Source organism: Lepisma saccharinum, chromosome 1, assembly GCF_977018435.1.
Source record: "Lepisma saccharinum chromosome 1, izLepSacc3.1, whole genome shotgun sequence".
Classification (NCBI taxonomy): Eukaryota; Metazoa; Arthropoda; class Insecta; order Zygentoma; family Lepismatidae; genus Lepisma; species Lepisma saccharinum.
This window is the reverse complement of record NC_139229.1, coordinates 119,025,908-119,043,754: the sequence shown is the minus strand read 5'-3', so window position 1 is coordinate 119,043,754 and position 17,847 is coordinate 119,025,908. Positions and strand designations below refer to the sequence as shown.

Sequence of the window (17,847 nt, the reverse complement as noted above, 5' to 3'; positions counted from 1 at the left end):
CACAAGGGGGGCTTGATGGGGGTTATAACCCCCTTTCGCCCAGTATTCCTAAAAAAAAGAACGTCAAAGGTAGGAAAATATGACAAAATGAGGGCTGACTGCCAAGAAAAATATACATAACCTCTCCCTTTCGAAAATCCTGGGCACGACACTGCTCACAAGGAACACCCATGCACAGGCCGGGATTCCAACCCGGGACCCCTGAGTTGTAGCCTTGTTGTACTAACAACTCCGCCACGGAGGTCGTCCCCACACGGAAAAGTAATTTTCTGTCAAGCTTGTATGAAGCAGACATCTTTACCTGTTAAATTACTTCCAAATAAACAATTTCTTTCACATGGGAAATATCACATGTACCTAGGTACTACATATGTATAGTTTTATGTATTGCACTTGTTCAAAACTCTGAGCTGCTCACGTATAAATTCCCACTCCTCAGAAAATATTTTTCTACCTCTCGCGTTGTTTGGGAACAAGGATAAATGGTGAACAATGCACACTGTGACGAGCCTTCAGCTTACATTACCTCAGTTCTAAATGTAACAATGCTATGTTATGTGACAAACTTCGTTTAGTGGCTTTGTGTTGAATATGGAGAATTACACTAATAGAGTGTCTTGGCGCTAGTTGCGAGGATGCCATCCGCTCGCATGCCGACTCACTTCGAGCACTGACACTAAGTCAAACGATATTATTTATTCTAAAATGTTATGCGCATACACAGATGAACAGCTCATCTACTCGTGCAAAAAGTGCAAGTAAAATACATTCAAATAAATAAATTAACCAGGTTGTGTTATCCTAGCTTCCCTGCAAATGATCATTTCATTCAAACTATTGTCAATTGTTTGTGAAATATATGTGCGCAATTAGTATAGTGGGTAACAGAAATTCATTTCTCCGGAGAAATTTTAATCGGAACATCCTTTAAAATATTTTTTTGTTAAAATGGTGCAAATCCTTTTTTCATCACTTCAGAACAATTATTCACGTAACAATCGTTAGCTCAAGTTATTTCTGCGAGAATTACTTTAACTGACGATTCTCTGAAATTTGTGAATTGTTAGAGCACTTTTATATGTAAACTGGAATGCTAATACAGTATGCATGTGCATTGGAAGTAAAAAAATGCCTATTTTAATGTATTTTTATTTTAGTTGCCTATTTTAGAGTCCTTTTTAAGTGCCTATTTGCATCATTTTGGTGCCTATTGTCTGCCTATTTCAGAGGTTTTTAGTGCTTATAAATCCGTACCCTAATCATCACACATCCTCATCTTCGCGATCATCCAAGAAAATTTAAGTAAAATAAACAAAATCAATCAATGGAAATTCGTACAATAGGCTAAAACTTAATGAAGAAGATTTCAGGCTTAATTCTGCTCCGTCCAGTGTGTCCGATATTGAGCTACATGTGCAAGTTATACTTCTTGTAAATATATCTGCAAAAAGATACCATTATATTAAATTTTAATTTCAAACTGTGAAATGCGAGAAATTTCTCAATTTGCAAGTAAAATCATAATAATTGTATTTGTTACTTTTATTCTCACCATTTTTATCGTTGCCATTTTATCCGCTTGCCATTTTCAATTTGCCACTTTTTCCGTTGCCACTATTGCCTTTCCCATTTTTACGTAAATTCCACCAGTTTCATGCCCAATTGTTTGCAAGTTATGAAAAAAAAAATTGCACCCTTAAAATAAATTGTGGATGTTCCCAATAAAATGTATCTGAAGAAATGAACTTGCGTTACTCATTGCACTGATTGCGCACATTACACCAATACGTGAGCTGTTAATTTGTATGGCATTACATTATAGAATAAATAGCATCGTTTGACTTATGCAACACAAAGGCACTACACTAAGTTTTTCACATAACTTAGAAATTGTTTCATTCAGAACTGAGGCAATGTAAGAGGGTTCATCTCGCATTGTTCACCATTTATTCTTGTTTCCTAATAACGCGATAGGTAGAAAAACATTTTCAGAGGAGCCTAAAATCACGTACAGAGAACCTGAGTTTTGAGCAAGGATATTTTGTAAAACTATATAGGTATGTGTATGTGGGATAGAATATTTATTTGTATAGTAATTTAACACAAGCTGTCAGTGGGGGCTGATATCCGTGGGGAAGTGGATAGCACAGCAGGGGTTCCAGGTTCGAATCCTGGCCTGGGCATGGATGTTCTTTGCGAGTGTTCCTTCATAAATGTCATCATGTCACCCCTCATCCGAATCCTCGCGATTAGCCAAAAGTGGAAGAGAAGCGATGCTGAATAACAAAAATCAAATTTTCCGTCGGTGGTTAAACAAACTTTTGCAGAAATCCATTTTTAAATCAATACACATTTGGCAGTCTTGTGCTTTTGGCATTTTTAAAAATATGAACATGATATCTCCACAGATAACTGTCTACTTCCTTTCACACACACGCACAACAAAGAAAATGAGTACGGATTGACTGCTACAAGATTTCAGGTGGAAAAAAGAGAGGGTAGTTAGGCTGCAGGTGTCGTTATGTCCACGGTGATGACTGATGAGTCACCAACAGGTTGTCCAGTTTGCTTACCCCGATTGAGGCTTTGTCAGTTCAACGTCAACGAAGGCTTACATTCAACACAGGGAAATCCAAAGGCGCATAACAAAGCTGAAATAAGCAAAAATGGCAGAATAGGCATTTTAGGCACGATTAAGCAAAATAGGCACTCACCTAATAGGCATTTATAGGCAATATAAAAATGCGTTTTTGGACTAGAAACACCATGAAACGAATTAAAAATATTAAAGCCTATGTTTTACTACGAAAGAATGAAAAAGGCAAATACGCAAAAAATCCGCAAGCTATTGATATGTAAACATCTAAGTTGTGGGATCACTTCATCTTCTGCACAAATATGTTGAACTTGATCTCACTACGTGACAATTACTAGAATTCCATGGAAAAGGAAGACTTGCCCCGCAGGTGTTCAAAACCCCTACCTCCACCCCATCCTTTGTTGTAAGAGGGACAGATTCGATTTGAAGAAAGACATTCATTCTTGGAAACCATGATGGTAATCTCACAGAAGGAACAGGAGCATTTACTATAGCTTGGTGAATGAAGAGTTTTGAAGACAGAGTTGACATGGAAATATAATGTACTGGGTGGAAGTTTTTGAAAAGATAAAATGAATGAGACAGAACAACAATCAAAGTACAAGTACAATAGTACTGTGTTATAATTTTAAATATGTCAGTCAATTTCTACAATTATTTTCTATGGTTAATTGTATCGTGGGGTTCCCTTTGGTTAACTCCCATATAATGTAGTGCCCACGCTGTCGCTTTGAAATCTAAATATCTCGGGAATCCACTACTAGCAGACACACAATTTGCTTACCCCACTGGCGTACGCGGAGGAGGGGGGAATAAGGGGCTACAACCCCTCCACGAAATTTCTTGACAATAAGAAAATCTAAAGAAGTTGGGAAAACTTCCCTTTAAATTACCCTCCAGCAACCATTTTTTTCTTTGAGTTACTTCTGAAACGAAAGTTTAAAATAATTATTGGAGCTCCTATGTCATGAAAAAGGAAATACAACAGCGAGGCAGTGGCGGCGATTAGAGGGCGAGGGGGCAATTGCCCCCCAACTTTTTGCCACTTTTGCCCTCGTACTTTGCTAAACCTTATCTACAAAGAAAAATATACTGCCTTTCCCCCCCCCCCCCCCGTAGTTTTGGCACATTGCCCCTGCCGGTTTTGGAATCCAATCGCCGCCACTGCACCGAAATTGATTTACGGTGATGCATTCTATGATCCGAGCAAATTTAATCTTACTCTGATCACTAAAGGTTAGATTCATGGCACTGAACTGACTACATTCAGGTGTAATTGGTACAACTTCGATTGAAATCTCATAATATTTGAGTGAGGTAGAACCTTCTTTCCGGATCAAGTAAAATACGGAGTGACGTGCACTGAGGAGTAGCTAGTCTAGCACAGATAGATTAATCAATCTCACATATCTAATTTTCAAATCACAATATTTATTGTCCTGTTGAAGCCACAGTTCACATACAACACTTTTCTTTCACATGCTTCTCGTCCCTCGGTGAGATCAGCTGGCAATGAATAGTGTGCTTCCGTGTGCTAAACGAATGCCTAAAAGGTAGTACAATTTTGTTGCTGAAAAATATTTTTTTGATTTGTGGCGATTTTATCTTGATATCAAGCCAGAATTGCCAATAATGTTATTAATATCTTGATTACTATTTGTATTCTAATTTAAATAAATAGTGTGCTTTCATGTGCTAGCGAATGCCTAAAAGATAGTACAATTTTGTTGCTGAAAAATATTTTTTTGATTTGTGGCGATTTTATCATGATATCAAGCCAGAATCGCCACAATAAACTCATTAATATCTTGATTAATATTCGTGTGCTTATAAAAATACATAGTGTGCATTCATGTGCTAACTATGTGCAAACGTGTGAGATATAATTTATTAATATGTGGCGATTTCCACTTGACATACGTTTTTCCACCGCCTCACCACTCACCATCACCATCACCAGTTCCAGGTAGAAACGAAACGGCCTTGCCACTGTGAAGGACTTTTAATTCAATGGAAGCGTCACACTGTAAATTGTTCGCGACAACCATTCATAATGCGCAGCTCTTCTTGGATGTATTCGATTAAAATCGTGTGCAATGGCATGCGAACTTCTCTCCCTAGACATCACTTTGATCTCGATGCGTTACCGATGCGCTAAACAAATTTTAAGGCATTTTTCTAACACCTCGAAAAGGAGCAAATTGGTACAAGAATTCAGTCATAACTTTTTACTGGTTAAAGATACGTCGAAAAAATCTTCACCATTGCATTTCTCGTGAAATTCTAGCCTGATTTGATATATCATATCACCCCCTTCCCATTTAAAATTCTGAATTTGAATTCAAGATGGCTGACATCAAGATGGCCGTCGACCACGCGGGTGGCGTCAATGGGGTTCCCCCTTGGCCTGATAACGATTGGTCATCACCATTTCCATGTTGCGCGCTGCAGTGGCCTTGTACCGGGGGTGGTAAGTGACTTTTTGAGCCACCCTGTACAATTAAATTCAACACATTTTTGTACTTAATACGTCATTTGTATTTATTCTTTTACAAACAAAATACAGTTCCACCAGAAGGAAATTTTGCAGCATATTTTACTTGCCCTATTTGAGAAATGTTACACCTTTATGCCCATTCGGTTAACCTGCTCATTGTCTCTCCTACTAAATAATATAATTCTAATAATTTGGATAATGGCCTCTCTTGGCTCACCAGAACATGTGCACTTAGAAGATCAAAATCAAATCTTTCTTATTCTATAATTTGATGCACATACACAGATAAACAGGTCATATAATCGTTCAAAAATAAAATAATGCAAATGCTTTCAATTAATCAGGTTATGTTATCTTAGCTTTCATATAAATGAGAATATGATTAAAATTATAATCCATTGTCAATGAAACATTTGTGCGCAATTAGCGCAATAGGTAACGCTAGTTCATTTCTTCCCAGAAATTTTAATTGGAACACCATTTAAAATATTTTTTTGGTTAAAAGGATGCAAATTGCTTTTCATCCCTTTTTGTGCGTACAATTGAACACAAAATTGCATGTAGTCCAGTTTCGCCTAATCCCCTTTGCCTAACTGCTTATCGGCACAGTACGCGTATAATGTGATTTATGAAATTTAACGGTCTCTCCACAGGCCGAAATGCCTGTTTTTTCATGCTGCATTTATTGAAAAAAATTGTCTTAATATATGTACATTTAGAAACTTTTTGTTTTACCTACTTTATACCCTACTGCCTATATCTTTACTTTTTACGCATATTTTTTAAATTTTCAGTGACATTTTTAGAATGTGTTTTTAAAAAATTGTACATAACTTAGTTTTCTTTCAAAAACATTATTTATTAGCACATTACGATGTTGCCAGTTGTCAGAAACAATTACAAAGCTGAGAAAAAGAGGTGAAACTCTTATCCATTAAAGTCTTGGAGGAATCGGTGCAGCTACTAATTGAAGTGTCAGGAGAAAAAGTTAGCTGTTGCAGAAAAGTGCAAAGGTGTAATGAGTAAAAATGTAGAACTGGAAAACTTGAAAACGATTTGTGATATTCTTAAACCAGAAAAAATATTTTATTCACGATATGAATCCAGTTCTTACAATAGCCTATTTCATGGGTGGTCAAATGAGATCATTCTCGTTATGAAAATCATTCTTTCTGACAGACGGCTATCGATGAATGTAGCAAGCAAAAAACAAAAAAAAAACTAGTGGTTGTGTGTAATCAAGGCAACAAATGAAAGTAAATATGTTGTTTACATGTTGATTTTAAAATGAAATTATAGAGATAAATTATTTGGAACTTTCCCACTTTATTTTTGTTTATTGTGCCTATTTTTTAATTTGGTGCCTATTTTCCACATTATAAATGCCTTTTTGTCTGCCTATTCTAACGAAAATAAATGCCCGAACTCCGGTGCAAGTTATGAAAGTCATTCTTAGTTATCCTTGATATCACACAACTGGTTAGGTTAGATAAAACAAGAACAAGCAGAACATTAAGCATCAATGAAGCAGCTTAGAATTTCTAATCCGACTAAAGTCAGAGATTGAAGGGGGTCGAGTGGAGGATTGTTTTTGCCTACTAAAAGATCGACCAAGAAATGGAGTCCTATTTTCCTTTATCTTATGGAAAATATAACAAACACCCCCGGCTGCTGGATTGTGTGACAATGCTCCTTTTTAGGAGCAACACCTGACTATTTGGCATGGGCACATGTTGGGAATTGTTTGGTGTTTACTTAGATCAAAATTTCCCTCATTCCACCTTCCGACCGGTTTAGGCGGTTAGGCGAAGTGGGATGCCATCCGAAATTGAGGTATTTGTTCAAATTGGCCAAATGGTTAGTGCAAGTTCTTTATATCAGAATTACTTTATTTCACAATTCCCTGCGAAGATGAATTATTAATTAATACCAGTGGCGTGTCCAGGATTTTCGCAGTAATTTCTATCATTTACCGCCTTTATTTTTTTAAAATAATACTGGAGCAAAGGGGAGGGGTTAAGAACCCCACCGATCCCCTCTTGGCACGCCACTGATTAATACATTTCTGGCTGTCATATCCCTTGTCATTTTGAAACACATGATACCTCCTCTTACAACCACATTTTTTCACAGGCACAACAAAGCAAATGAGTACTGATTGATTCGCACAAATCTTTCAGGGGAAAAAAAAGAAGGGGAGAGCTGGCGTCGTTACGTCCACATATATGATGAGTCACTAACAGGTTGTCCAGTTTGCTTACCCCGATTGAGGCTTTCAGTCAGTTCAACGTCAACGAAGGCTTACATTCAACATAGGGAAAGCCAAAGGCGCATAACAAAGATAAAGTAAGCAAAAATTGCAAAATAGGCATTTTAGGGACGATTAAGCAAAAGAGGCACTCATCTAATACTAATAGGCATTCATAGGCAATATAAAAATTCGGTTTTAGACTAGAAACACCATGAAACAAATTAAAAATATTAAAGCCTATTTCTTACTAGACCCGGTGGAAGGAGGCACATTGTAGTTCGGATCCAACTTTAAACAAGAGGTGGTCATTTTCGTTCAATCTCCCTCACCTTCATGCCTCGCCCTCACACGCCTTCACCCTCACGGCTCGCCCTCACACGCCTTCACCCTCACGGCTCGCCCTCACCCTCACACGCCCTCACCCTCACGACTCGCCTTTCGCCCTCACACACCCTCACCCTCACGACTCGACTTCATCCTCACCCTCACACGCCCTCACCCTCACGGATTGACATGGCCCTCACCCTCACACGCCCTCACACTCACGACTCGCCTTTCGCCCTCACCCTCACAAGCCCTCACCCTCACGACTCGACTTCGCCCTCACCCTCACACGCCCTCACCCTCACGACTAGCCTTTCGCCCTCACCCTCACGCACCCTCACCCTCACGGATTGACATGGCCCTCACCCTCACACGCCCTCACCCTCACGACTCGCCTTTCGCCCTCACCCTCACACGCCCTCACCCTCACGACTCACAGGTCGCCCTCACCCTCACACGCCCTCACCCTCACGACTCACAGGTCGACCTCACCCTCACACGCCCTCACCCTCACGACTCACCAGACGCCCTCACCCTCACACGCCCTCACCCTCACGGCTCGGCTTCGCCCTCACCCTCACACGCCCTCACCCTCACGACTCACCAGTCGCCCTCACCCTCACACGCCCTCACCCTCACGGGTCGATCTCGCCCTCACCCTCACACACCCTCACCCTCACAAGTCTTCGGAGGGTGAGGGTGAGGGTGAGGTCTGCCCTCATGAGGGTCGCCCTCCGGAGGGTGACCACCTCTGCCCACGAGTCGGTCAAAGTTTTTAATGAGGAAAAGTTAGGGCGGGGGGACATTCTCCATGGTTATAGGACGTCAATCCTGTATGAATACAGAATGTGGTGGAGGGGAGGCACCGAGGTCGTTCCGTCCAACAGCGTCCCCACCGGCTTCACTGCCTTCAGAGTCAAACCTCCTACCAGCCAGAAAGGGGTGCTCGGAAAGTAATGTCACTCTCCTACCACCCAGCAAGGGATGCTCGGAAAGTATTGTCCCTGTACGTCGAATACGACAAAAATGTATGGAGCTATAACTCTCTAAATCACATATCACCGAGCGCAATCCTAAACTGACTGTTGACCTTGATCTCTTCGTGTGTATGTTCCCTGGTGGGAGTTGCAGTCTCAGTTGCGAAGTAAACGTTGGGCAGGTCACATCAGATGTATTGTAGTAACGTTGCCAAAGCGTAATTCTGCATTTCTTTCATGAAATACCTTTTAACCTTAGTTTCACATTCTGTTAATTTAAATGTTTGTCCCTCGCTGTGGCAGAAGTGATGTTCTTGCATTGTATTTGGCTCGCAACATGCGATGTAACCGACACTCTTTTGTTTCTTCCGCGCATAGCGTTCAGCTCGTATGACTCGAAAGTCTACTATCTCAGCCGAACACAACTGAGGAAATCGTTCCTTCCCAGTGGCCAGTAGGCGAGACCTCCCATAACATAGTTCCTAACAGGACGTAAAAAAAATATAACTTCCAGTTTCACGCGAGGGTAATTACGAATATTTAACAAGCCGTCAAAATAAAAACTCACTTTCTGCTGCTGCATAGTTGAAGCGCACGCTCCAGATATTCCACCCAGAATCGTAACCAATGAATGCACCGTGCTGTTGCATTTTCATACTTTGATTCGAATGCACTCGTTAAAAAGGACGCTCCATCATCGTAAAGGCAACAAGAGAACTGGGTTTACGGCACGAGATATAAGGAACGTGTCTATCTGGAGATTGGTGTACCCTGCCTATAGAGCGACCACAAACAAAAGGTTCATTTGCTGGTGGTTCCACTATACCTTCAATGCTTGTATTGATCCTACAGTATTTCCATATATCAGTTACTTGCTTCATGATAGGGCCGTGTATTGGACTTGCTTCATTTCCTAGCTGGTCCCTGTGGTAAAGCGGCTTTCCGAAGTGGGTGATCTCACGTGCGAAGATTTCCAAAAAAGTCCCAGCGTTAAAAAGCTCACATACGGTTACTATAACCAATTGGTGCCTGGGATAACCCTTGGGTGGGGTACTAATAATATCAATTCCACTATGACGGAGAACGAGAATTTGTGGGATCCTACTTCCTACCCCATACGTGCCTTCATGGCAGGGTGCAACACAAATGGAATAACACTTGTTACAGTAACAGAAAATAATTCCGAAATTCATTTGTTTCTATGACTTGCGTTAAATTGTGGAAGAGAATTAATTAATGCTCGTACACTTTGATTTAAGTGACGTTGCACATTTTTACCATTGAGTCAATCGCGACGTGGCAGAGGTCGTGAAAGGAATGAGAAAATGAAGTAGGGGAAAGTACCGGGACAGATTGAAGAAAACCACTGAAAAACCTCAGTCGGTTGCGACTTGGATTCTGTGAAATCTTGAATACTGTACGTCTTAGAACAACTTCGTTTATATGCTCTTATAATATCATCATGTGCTTTTCAAATTATATTAGCTAACTTAAGTCTTCCCGGAAAAAATATTTCAATTAAACAGTTCTTGGTGATGCAAATGCTATCTTAAATCTGTCCATTAATATTGACGCAAACAAGGAATGCATCTGTAGGAAAATTTCGCACTGAAACGTAGCCCCCTTAATCCTGATGATCCCAGTAACTGGTGGACACTGGGGCTTCCTGCCAACGCCCTGTTAGCCGCGAAAGCTTTATAACATCTGCAGGCACTAACGAACCTCTTTAAATTTTATCACGCGAGGCGAGGAGCCAGAAAATTCCTCAGAAAGGAGGATCCACTTCTTCATACTTGAAAAACGACACCGGGGCCCAATGGAGTCCTCTCGCGTGGCCCTGGAGGCAGTGTTCTTAGATGGAGGGAAATATCCCGCGAAAAGGGAAAATTTCTCATGATGCCCACGGAAACAACAGAAGGGAAATATGAGTCTTTAAAGCAATACATTTTAAAAATAGGCCGTATGAACTTAAATCAGGTCTTTCTCAGTTCTGTGGCAGTTATTTAAAAAAAAAATGAAATGGATACATTTTTGGAAAGTTAGTATTCAAATGTAACTTAGTTTACTTTGCTTAAAAAAGTAAGTAAAAGATATTTTGCAGTTATTTATTTTCTCTATAACTTTGTGGAACGTCTTAGATACATGATTATGCGGTATTCAAAATGGAAAATTAAATTATTGTTCTACAGAGGGCTCGGTATCTAACTAATATCGCAGTATTTTCGAAAAAAGAGCACAAAATCTGGGTTCACCTGGGTAACAAAGTTACCAACATATACCAACAAATACTAAAATTGAAAAAAAAATATCTTGAAACGAACAGTGAATCCCTCTCCTGTGATAAACGCGGATTCACGATGGGAATCTTGTCCCATGTGTTGCCAAAGGCTTTTCGCTACAGCACAAAATAAAAACATTGTTTTTTGTTCCTTTTTTCGAGTAAACTAGGTATCGAGAGACATTCTATTTCATTCAAGTACATTGGTGGATAGGAAGGTTAAATAAACATATTTCAGCCTGTTAACGCAAATTCGATACGAAAAGGGAAGGAGCTTGAACGCAAACAACACTTGTTTACCTTGTTCCACTCGTAAAACCGGAAGTAACAATCGATTAGTCCTTTCGTTTGCTCAGGCGCATCCCCTATCGCACTGAATATTTTACCACCACGGGTCCCTACAGTTTTATGTTCGGTTTTACTTTCTAGTATTGTGGAAGTGTTATGCTTTTGTCACAAATGTACAATGAGCTCTGAATATTGAAAAAAAAATGAAGGTGAGAAAATTTGATGCAGGATGGGAGAAATTGCATTGTAAGAAAGACAAATTTAATTGTGATGGGGGAATTTTATTGTCAGAAAGGGAAATGTGGTTTAAAGTGGAAGTGCTAGGTTTTTGTTACAAATGTACCAATAAGCTCCAAATATGGGGAAAAAATTTAAAAAGTGGGAAAATTTTATACATGGGAGAAATTTCATTGTTGGTTGGTTGGTTTGGTGTTTTGTACACTTTATGCACAGTAAGGCTAATCGGGACTGGACGTACAGTTTAAAGTGGGATCCGAACCACTACCAGCCTCCACCTGGTATCGAACCCTGGACCAGAAATTTCATTGTGTAACAGGGAAATTCTACTAGGCGATGGGGGGAATTTTTTTGGTCAGAAAGGGAAATATGCTTTAAAAAAAGACCCGAGAACCTTCCCTGGAAGCCAAAGCAGAGAGATCGGAAAAGAGAGAAAAGGAAGCACGATACCAGTCGCCAGTTTTGACTTCTTGGCGGGTTTTTCCCTCCGCTTAAATTCACGAGTGTCTTGTCGTTGTAGTGCCTCGACAGCAACACGAGTCATCTCCCCTGACTTTGAAAAGGTGCCAGATGGAAGGAGGAATAGAAAGATCGCTGCTTTTGCTCCATTCAGGAAGGGTGGGGGAGCAAGAGGATTCTATCTCCCTTCGGCTTCAAAAGCATTTAGAAAATAATGGTTTGCTTTGAACAGAAAGGCTTTTCCGATTCTTTTTTCACTTTGCTCTTAGTTGAAACTGCTGCAGTTGCTTTTAACCAAACATGCCGTTCTCCTATGTGTATATTTTGCGTTCATAACTCACTTCCTGTGTAAACAGCTTAAGATTCAAGGAAGCTCCTGATCCTTAAAGCGGATTAAATAGAACATTTTCCACACAGTAAAAGAGGATAATGTAGGAGTCCTCTTAGTGTTTATAGAAACACACGACTTGAGGGAATATGCATTCATATTCCATCGTCACCATTTAACCATTTTTTTCTCCGTATCGTCATCTATGACCAGCTCAAGCAGTTCATTAACGATCAGTTCTCAAAGAGATGTTCATCTAACACTAACTGAACGATTAAACCGGTTCATTTCGAACAGTTCACCCGAATCGTTCATCTAAATGAAGTTGTCTTTCATGCAAAGAATTTAACAACACCCACATTCCTAATATCTTAATAATAAAAAAAAGACATGTAGTGCCTGACTCAATTATAAGGGTTTACAGTAGTCGAACATTTCGTCAAAATATTTTAACTGTCACTTCCACCTTACTATATGTTGAGCCTTTTGCTACAAGTGCCAAATATGCCGAAACAGTGCCTTCAGCTAAATAATTATGCTTTCCTAATATTTTTTTAAAATCCCACTTTCCTCCCCATTCTCGCACAAGTACTTAACATTTCGCAAAAACTCCTAACATGAACATTGTTATTTTACGTATCTTTTCTACCTTTGTATGTTTTGTTTTAAGAGATCCGATTTATTTTGGATCCACTTGATGCACAGATAGGCTAACTGGGACCGAGCCTACAGTTTAAAGTGCGATTCTAACCCCTACGTAACTCCATCAGGTATCGAACCCGGAACCTCTTGATTAATTTACCTCTGTGTGTCAATCGTGTGGATCCAAGCCCGTCACTCACTCTCATGTGGCTTCGCTTTTGAAACTCTAACACGGATGTCAGAGCTAGGCCAGGTTTGTCCTGATAATAGTAGTTCGTGCCACTTCGTAGTTTGAGGGCTGTTGTTCCCAATGGTATGTTTGATGCAAACATAGCGACTGACAGTGCAGTTCTACAAGTTCCTCAAACGGGCTAATAAATAATATCAAACCCTTAGGAGGAAAATTATTTTCAGCTCGTCATCTGAAATATCCTACTCCTCCATGTTGGCCACCATCTCATAAATATAGATTCTACTGTATATACACCCGAATTCACCGAGGAGTATTATGTAATGGCGTAAATGTTAATGGGTATCACTGAGCCCCGAAGCCCTAATTGAATGAAATGTCGAAGCAATTTAAAGAAAACTAACCACCAAAACACAAACATCTTCCATAGTCTGGAATACATGCTTGAACAATGCCTCAGGAGCCTCTTATCTTCTTCGAAATATGACAGTTCCAATTTCGCTGAGTGTGGACGAGGAGTCCTGATACAGCTTTATCTTCGAGATAAAGACTGAGAAGACAGAAACACCTCTTATCACGAGTGCCTATCCATACTCCCAGCCCCAAAACACCCCCGAAATCTGTCACTAAAACCCAATTCATGGTCATTTTAATTTAAATTTAACTTATAGAGTATTCCATAAACGACCCCCCTCGCCGATGCAAAATGCTGGATAAATCCCAGTTTGTGTGTCGTTAAAAAATATGAATGAATGCAAAGAAATGCAATGCCTTAAAATATGAAATGATATCAACAGTTATCACAAAGAATCAAATAAATATATAAATAATTGGTTTTGAAACTTCTATGTTTTTTTGTTGTTTTTTTAAGAATATAGTTGTCTATCAAGTTACAATCTCGTTAATTCCCCTCTAAAAAATAATTAATTTGTCGATAGTTAGAATCAACCCACGCACTGTCACTAATATGTTGAAGAAAACAGCCAGAAAAGGTTGTTCACAGCTAAAAATAAGAATTATGAGAGGGGGAGGAGGCACGCTCTTTCACCAAATCTCTTGGCATTGCTGGTACGGTGAGATGCATAAGTATCGCCAGACAAATTGCCCATCATTATTTTTATTCGCACTTCCTACATCCTAGGTGTTGGGATATACTGACGCTGGTGAAGAGCCTGTCAGCTGTTTTACTGATGTTTAGTGTCAATTCTTGGACCTTGCACTGTGTAAAACAAAGTTAATAAAGATGGGGATGGTAATTCACCTGGTAATACTTATGGTTTTCATTCCACCGTTTCAAACAAAGTACAGTGAGTCTGGTGATAACCGTCTGAATATTTGTCACAGTGGTCTTTATCAGTACGCAACCTGAATTCGACAACATTCATTCTCTATCATTTCTTTTCTAAAAAAATTATAAATTAAGAAACAATGGACAACATTCAACTAGGAATGCATGCTAAGTCTAGTTTCCATTAGCCATCCAAACATACCGGTCCATCCCTTCCGCTCCCACAGCTGAAGGAGATGAACTTAAGATTATAAAGTTAGATTTGAAGCAGGAGAGAATATGGGGACTTCCTGTCGCCGAAGAATTCTAAAAACGGAGAAGACGAAATTCCTCGACAACAGTTGCCCCGGCAACGGACAGAGACGTAAGAGAGGAATGTCCGAGCTTGGAATGCGAGGCAGCCACCTCAGGCATTCCTCCGATACTCTCCCAATCCTCTCCTCCTGCAGGAGGGGGAGAGAACGTGGAGAGCATCCGACCACGTGACCATAACGGATACTTTTATTTCTCTGGGTTAGTGGTTATACTTGGTGGCGGATGGAATCTTGAGATAAGAGAAGCAATTTTTCCTCTTTACCGCCCCCCTTCCCACTTCCTCCCGTGGGTCACGCATTCCCTTCGGAGCCTGTTGCATTGTGCAACCCTCTGCATTCCTTTCGCTGGTCGCCGAGAGAAAGCCGAGCGTCAGTGGCCTGTCTAAAGCTTCAATCAACGAGAAGCGTCTTATTTAGCCCTAGACAGTCGGTATACGTGGTGTGGGGTCAGCCGTAGGTAGCTAACTCAGATGTTTAATAAGTGTACGACGCAGCACATTTGTTTACCGTCGAGCTTCATAAATGCAATGTTATACCAAACGCTGTTGTTGCTCTGTTGCGACACGATCAGCCACTTCGATAGCTGATTGCGTTGGGTGCTCGGCTCGCCTTTGTGATTGTCCAGGCCCGTAGCCAAAATTCTATTTCGGGGGGACTCATCCCTTATCAGCAGCTCGTAACAATCATAAAAAGCGGCAGGTTTATAAACCAACGAAACATTTCCAGGATTTCGGATGGGCTTCAGCCCCCCTAGACCCTCTCCAAGGCCACGTGCCTGTGGGTGCTTCTTCATCAATTTCATTTCATCATCATTCATCTTCTTTTTCGCTATAAAATAAGGCAACTTCAAATTGCTTTTTAGGTTCCTAAGATTGATTGTGTTGGCGTTTTAAGTCCACTTTATGCGCAGCAAAGCTAATGGGGACTGGACCTACAGTTTAAAATGGGATCCGAACCACTATGTGCCTGCACCGGGTATCGAACCCGGGACCCTTTGATTACAAGAAGACGATGCTACCACTGCGCCATCGGGGAGGGTCCTAGTCCCGGTGTAGGCACATATTGATTCGGATCCCAATTTAAACTGTAGGTCTAGTCCCGATTATCCTATTTGTGCATAAAGTGGGCTTAAAAGGTCAAACTCAAGAACACCACTTACACTGCAGCAAGTATTATTTTGTTGTGCACCCAACCACTGGTTGTAGACACCGGGGAGAGTTCAAGTAAATATGAGTAGCAGTGTTTGAAATTCACAGTATGCATAGTCCTACATATGCCAGATGTTCAATTGTAGCGACCCTTTTTTTTTCTGTCAAGCTTTCATTAAAGAATAAATTAAATAATTTGTTTTACATCTATGGGATGGTACCACGTTTACTGTGGAAGTACAAAACAAACGACATAATGTGCATCTTTACTTTTTTTAAAAAAAAAAAAAAAAAAGCTGGACCTTCGTCCCGTGCACCCTTTCGGGCCACTTTCTAATGTTTGTATGTGGTCCCTAGTACCTAATATTAAACCAGGATGTAATTGGGAAACTTATTCTTAGATGATGTTGGTTTATTTTTTAGAAACCCTTGAACACTAAAATGGGTGAAAATTCACCCAGTAATATTTTATAACGGATGCCACTAGATAGCAGAACTTCACACACAAAGTAAGCATGCGTGAAGAAATCAGTGTTTCGTGTCGTAGTGTTGGCTGTGCTTGGTGTTGGTGGGTGAATTTTCACCCATCCTAGTAATAGTGCAAGTTTTCATCATTACTAACTTTTCTTACATGTATACGTTTGTTGGAAAGAAATGGCTTATTATAAGAAAGTACTGACTAATTTCGAATTGTGTAAGATGTTAGAAGAAGAGTTGAATTCAGAGAATGAAAACTTGGATGAGTGGGAACCATCACAATGTGTTGATTCGGAAGACGATCATCTGGAAGAAGACCATGTTGAAGATGACAAGCAAGATGTAATTTTACCCTGACAAAAATTGTGTGATATAAAACTGTTTCTCAAATGCCTAGAATGTTTTTTAAAAAAGTTTTATAGAGTTCAAATACACTAACAAAAAAAAAATCACGGGTGAAATTTCACACATTCTAGTAATAGTAGGCAATAAACACATCCTAGTGTTCAAGGGTTAAGAATAATAAAAATATAAAGCATGCGTAAGATTACATCTAAGATAATAAAATAAATATAATACGTAGAATCCAAGAAATTTGGAATATGAAATATATAAGTATAAGATATATTGATTCATTGATGATTTGCTGTTTTAAATCCCTTTTATGCACAGTAAGGCTAATCGGGACTGGACCTACAGTTTAAAGTGGGGTCCGAATCACTTGTGCCTCCACCAGGTATCGAACCCGGGAGCCCTTGGTTACAAGGCAACGACGCAGTATAAGATATAATATAATATTTAGGATAAATAAAATATTTAAGAATTTGGGAGTAGTCAAGTCCTTAGATTCCAATGGTATTGAGTCCTACTGTAATGATGGTTTCTAGTTGAAATTTGTATAACTACTATTTTCTAGACCTGGTTTAATATAACTGCTATTAGTTAGTACTTTTGAAAATAGCTAGTTTCTGTAGAGAGAGTGGAGATGGTAAGTGTTTGACATTTTCTCTCATTTAATCCTCTTCTTATTTCTTCTCTCGGCCTCACTCCTCCTCCTTCTTCTCACGAAGATGCGATGAAAGAGGGGTATCTGTCTAGCAAGTCATTCCTCTTTTAATTCTTGTCTTCTTCCTTCCTGCTTCTTGTCTCCTCTCTTCCTCTCCTTCTCTCTACTTCCTCCTCTCCGTCTTCGTATCTTTCTACTTCTGCCTTTCCATTTCTTAAGTTTGTTTGGTTCTTTCCGATGTAATGTAAAACCTTCTTCTATTGATTGCTGTACCTCCAATCTCGTAATACCTGGTCTCGCTCTTCTCTTCTACATTTACTGGTTCTATTTTGCTTAGTGACCTTGTGGGTCTAAAACCCTTTGGAACATCTCTCCTTTATCTTTATTAGGTTCCTTCTTTTGTCCACGGTCTTTTTGCTTTATCTCTCTGTAGAAAGTCTCTTCTCTCCTCTTCCATGGACTCCACATCTGCCAGAATCTTAAAGATCTTATTATTATCTAATAAACTCTCATATCTTAAATTTCTTATTTTATGCCTGAGGTC

General features: G+C 39.9%; 1 protein-coding gene across 9 annotated transcripts in view; it reads right to left on the bottom strand.

Moving 5' to 3' along the window:
* LOC146000248 (tight junction protein 1-like) overlaps window positions 1–17,847 on the bottom strand; it is a 424,918-nt gene that overhangs the window by 258,921 nt on the left and 148,150 nt on the right. The window lies entirely within an intron of this gene.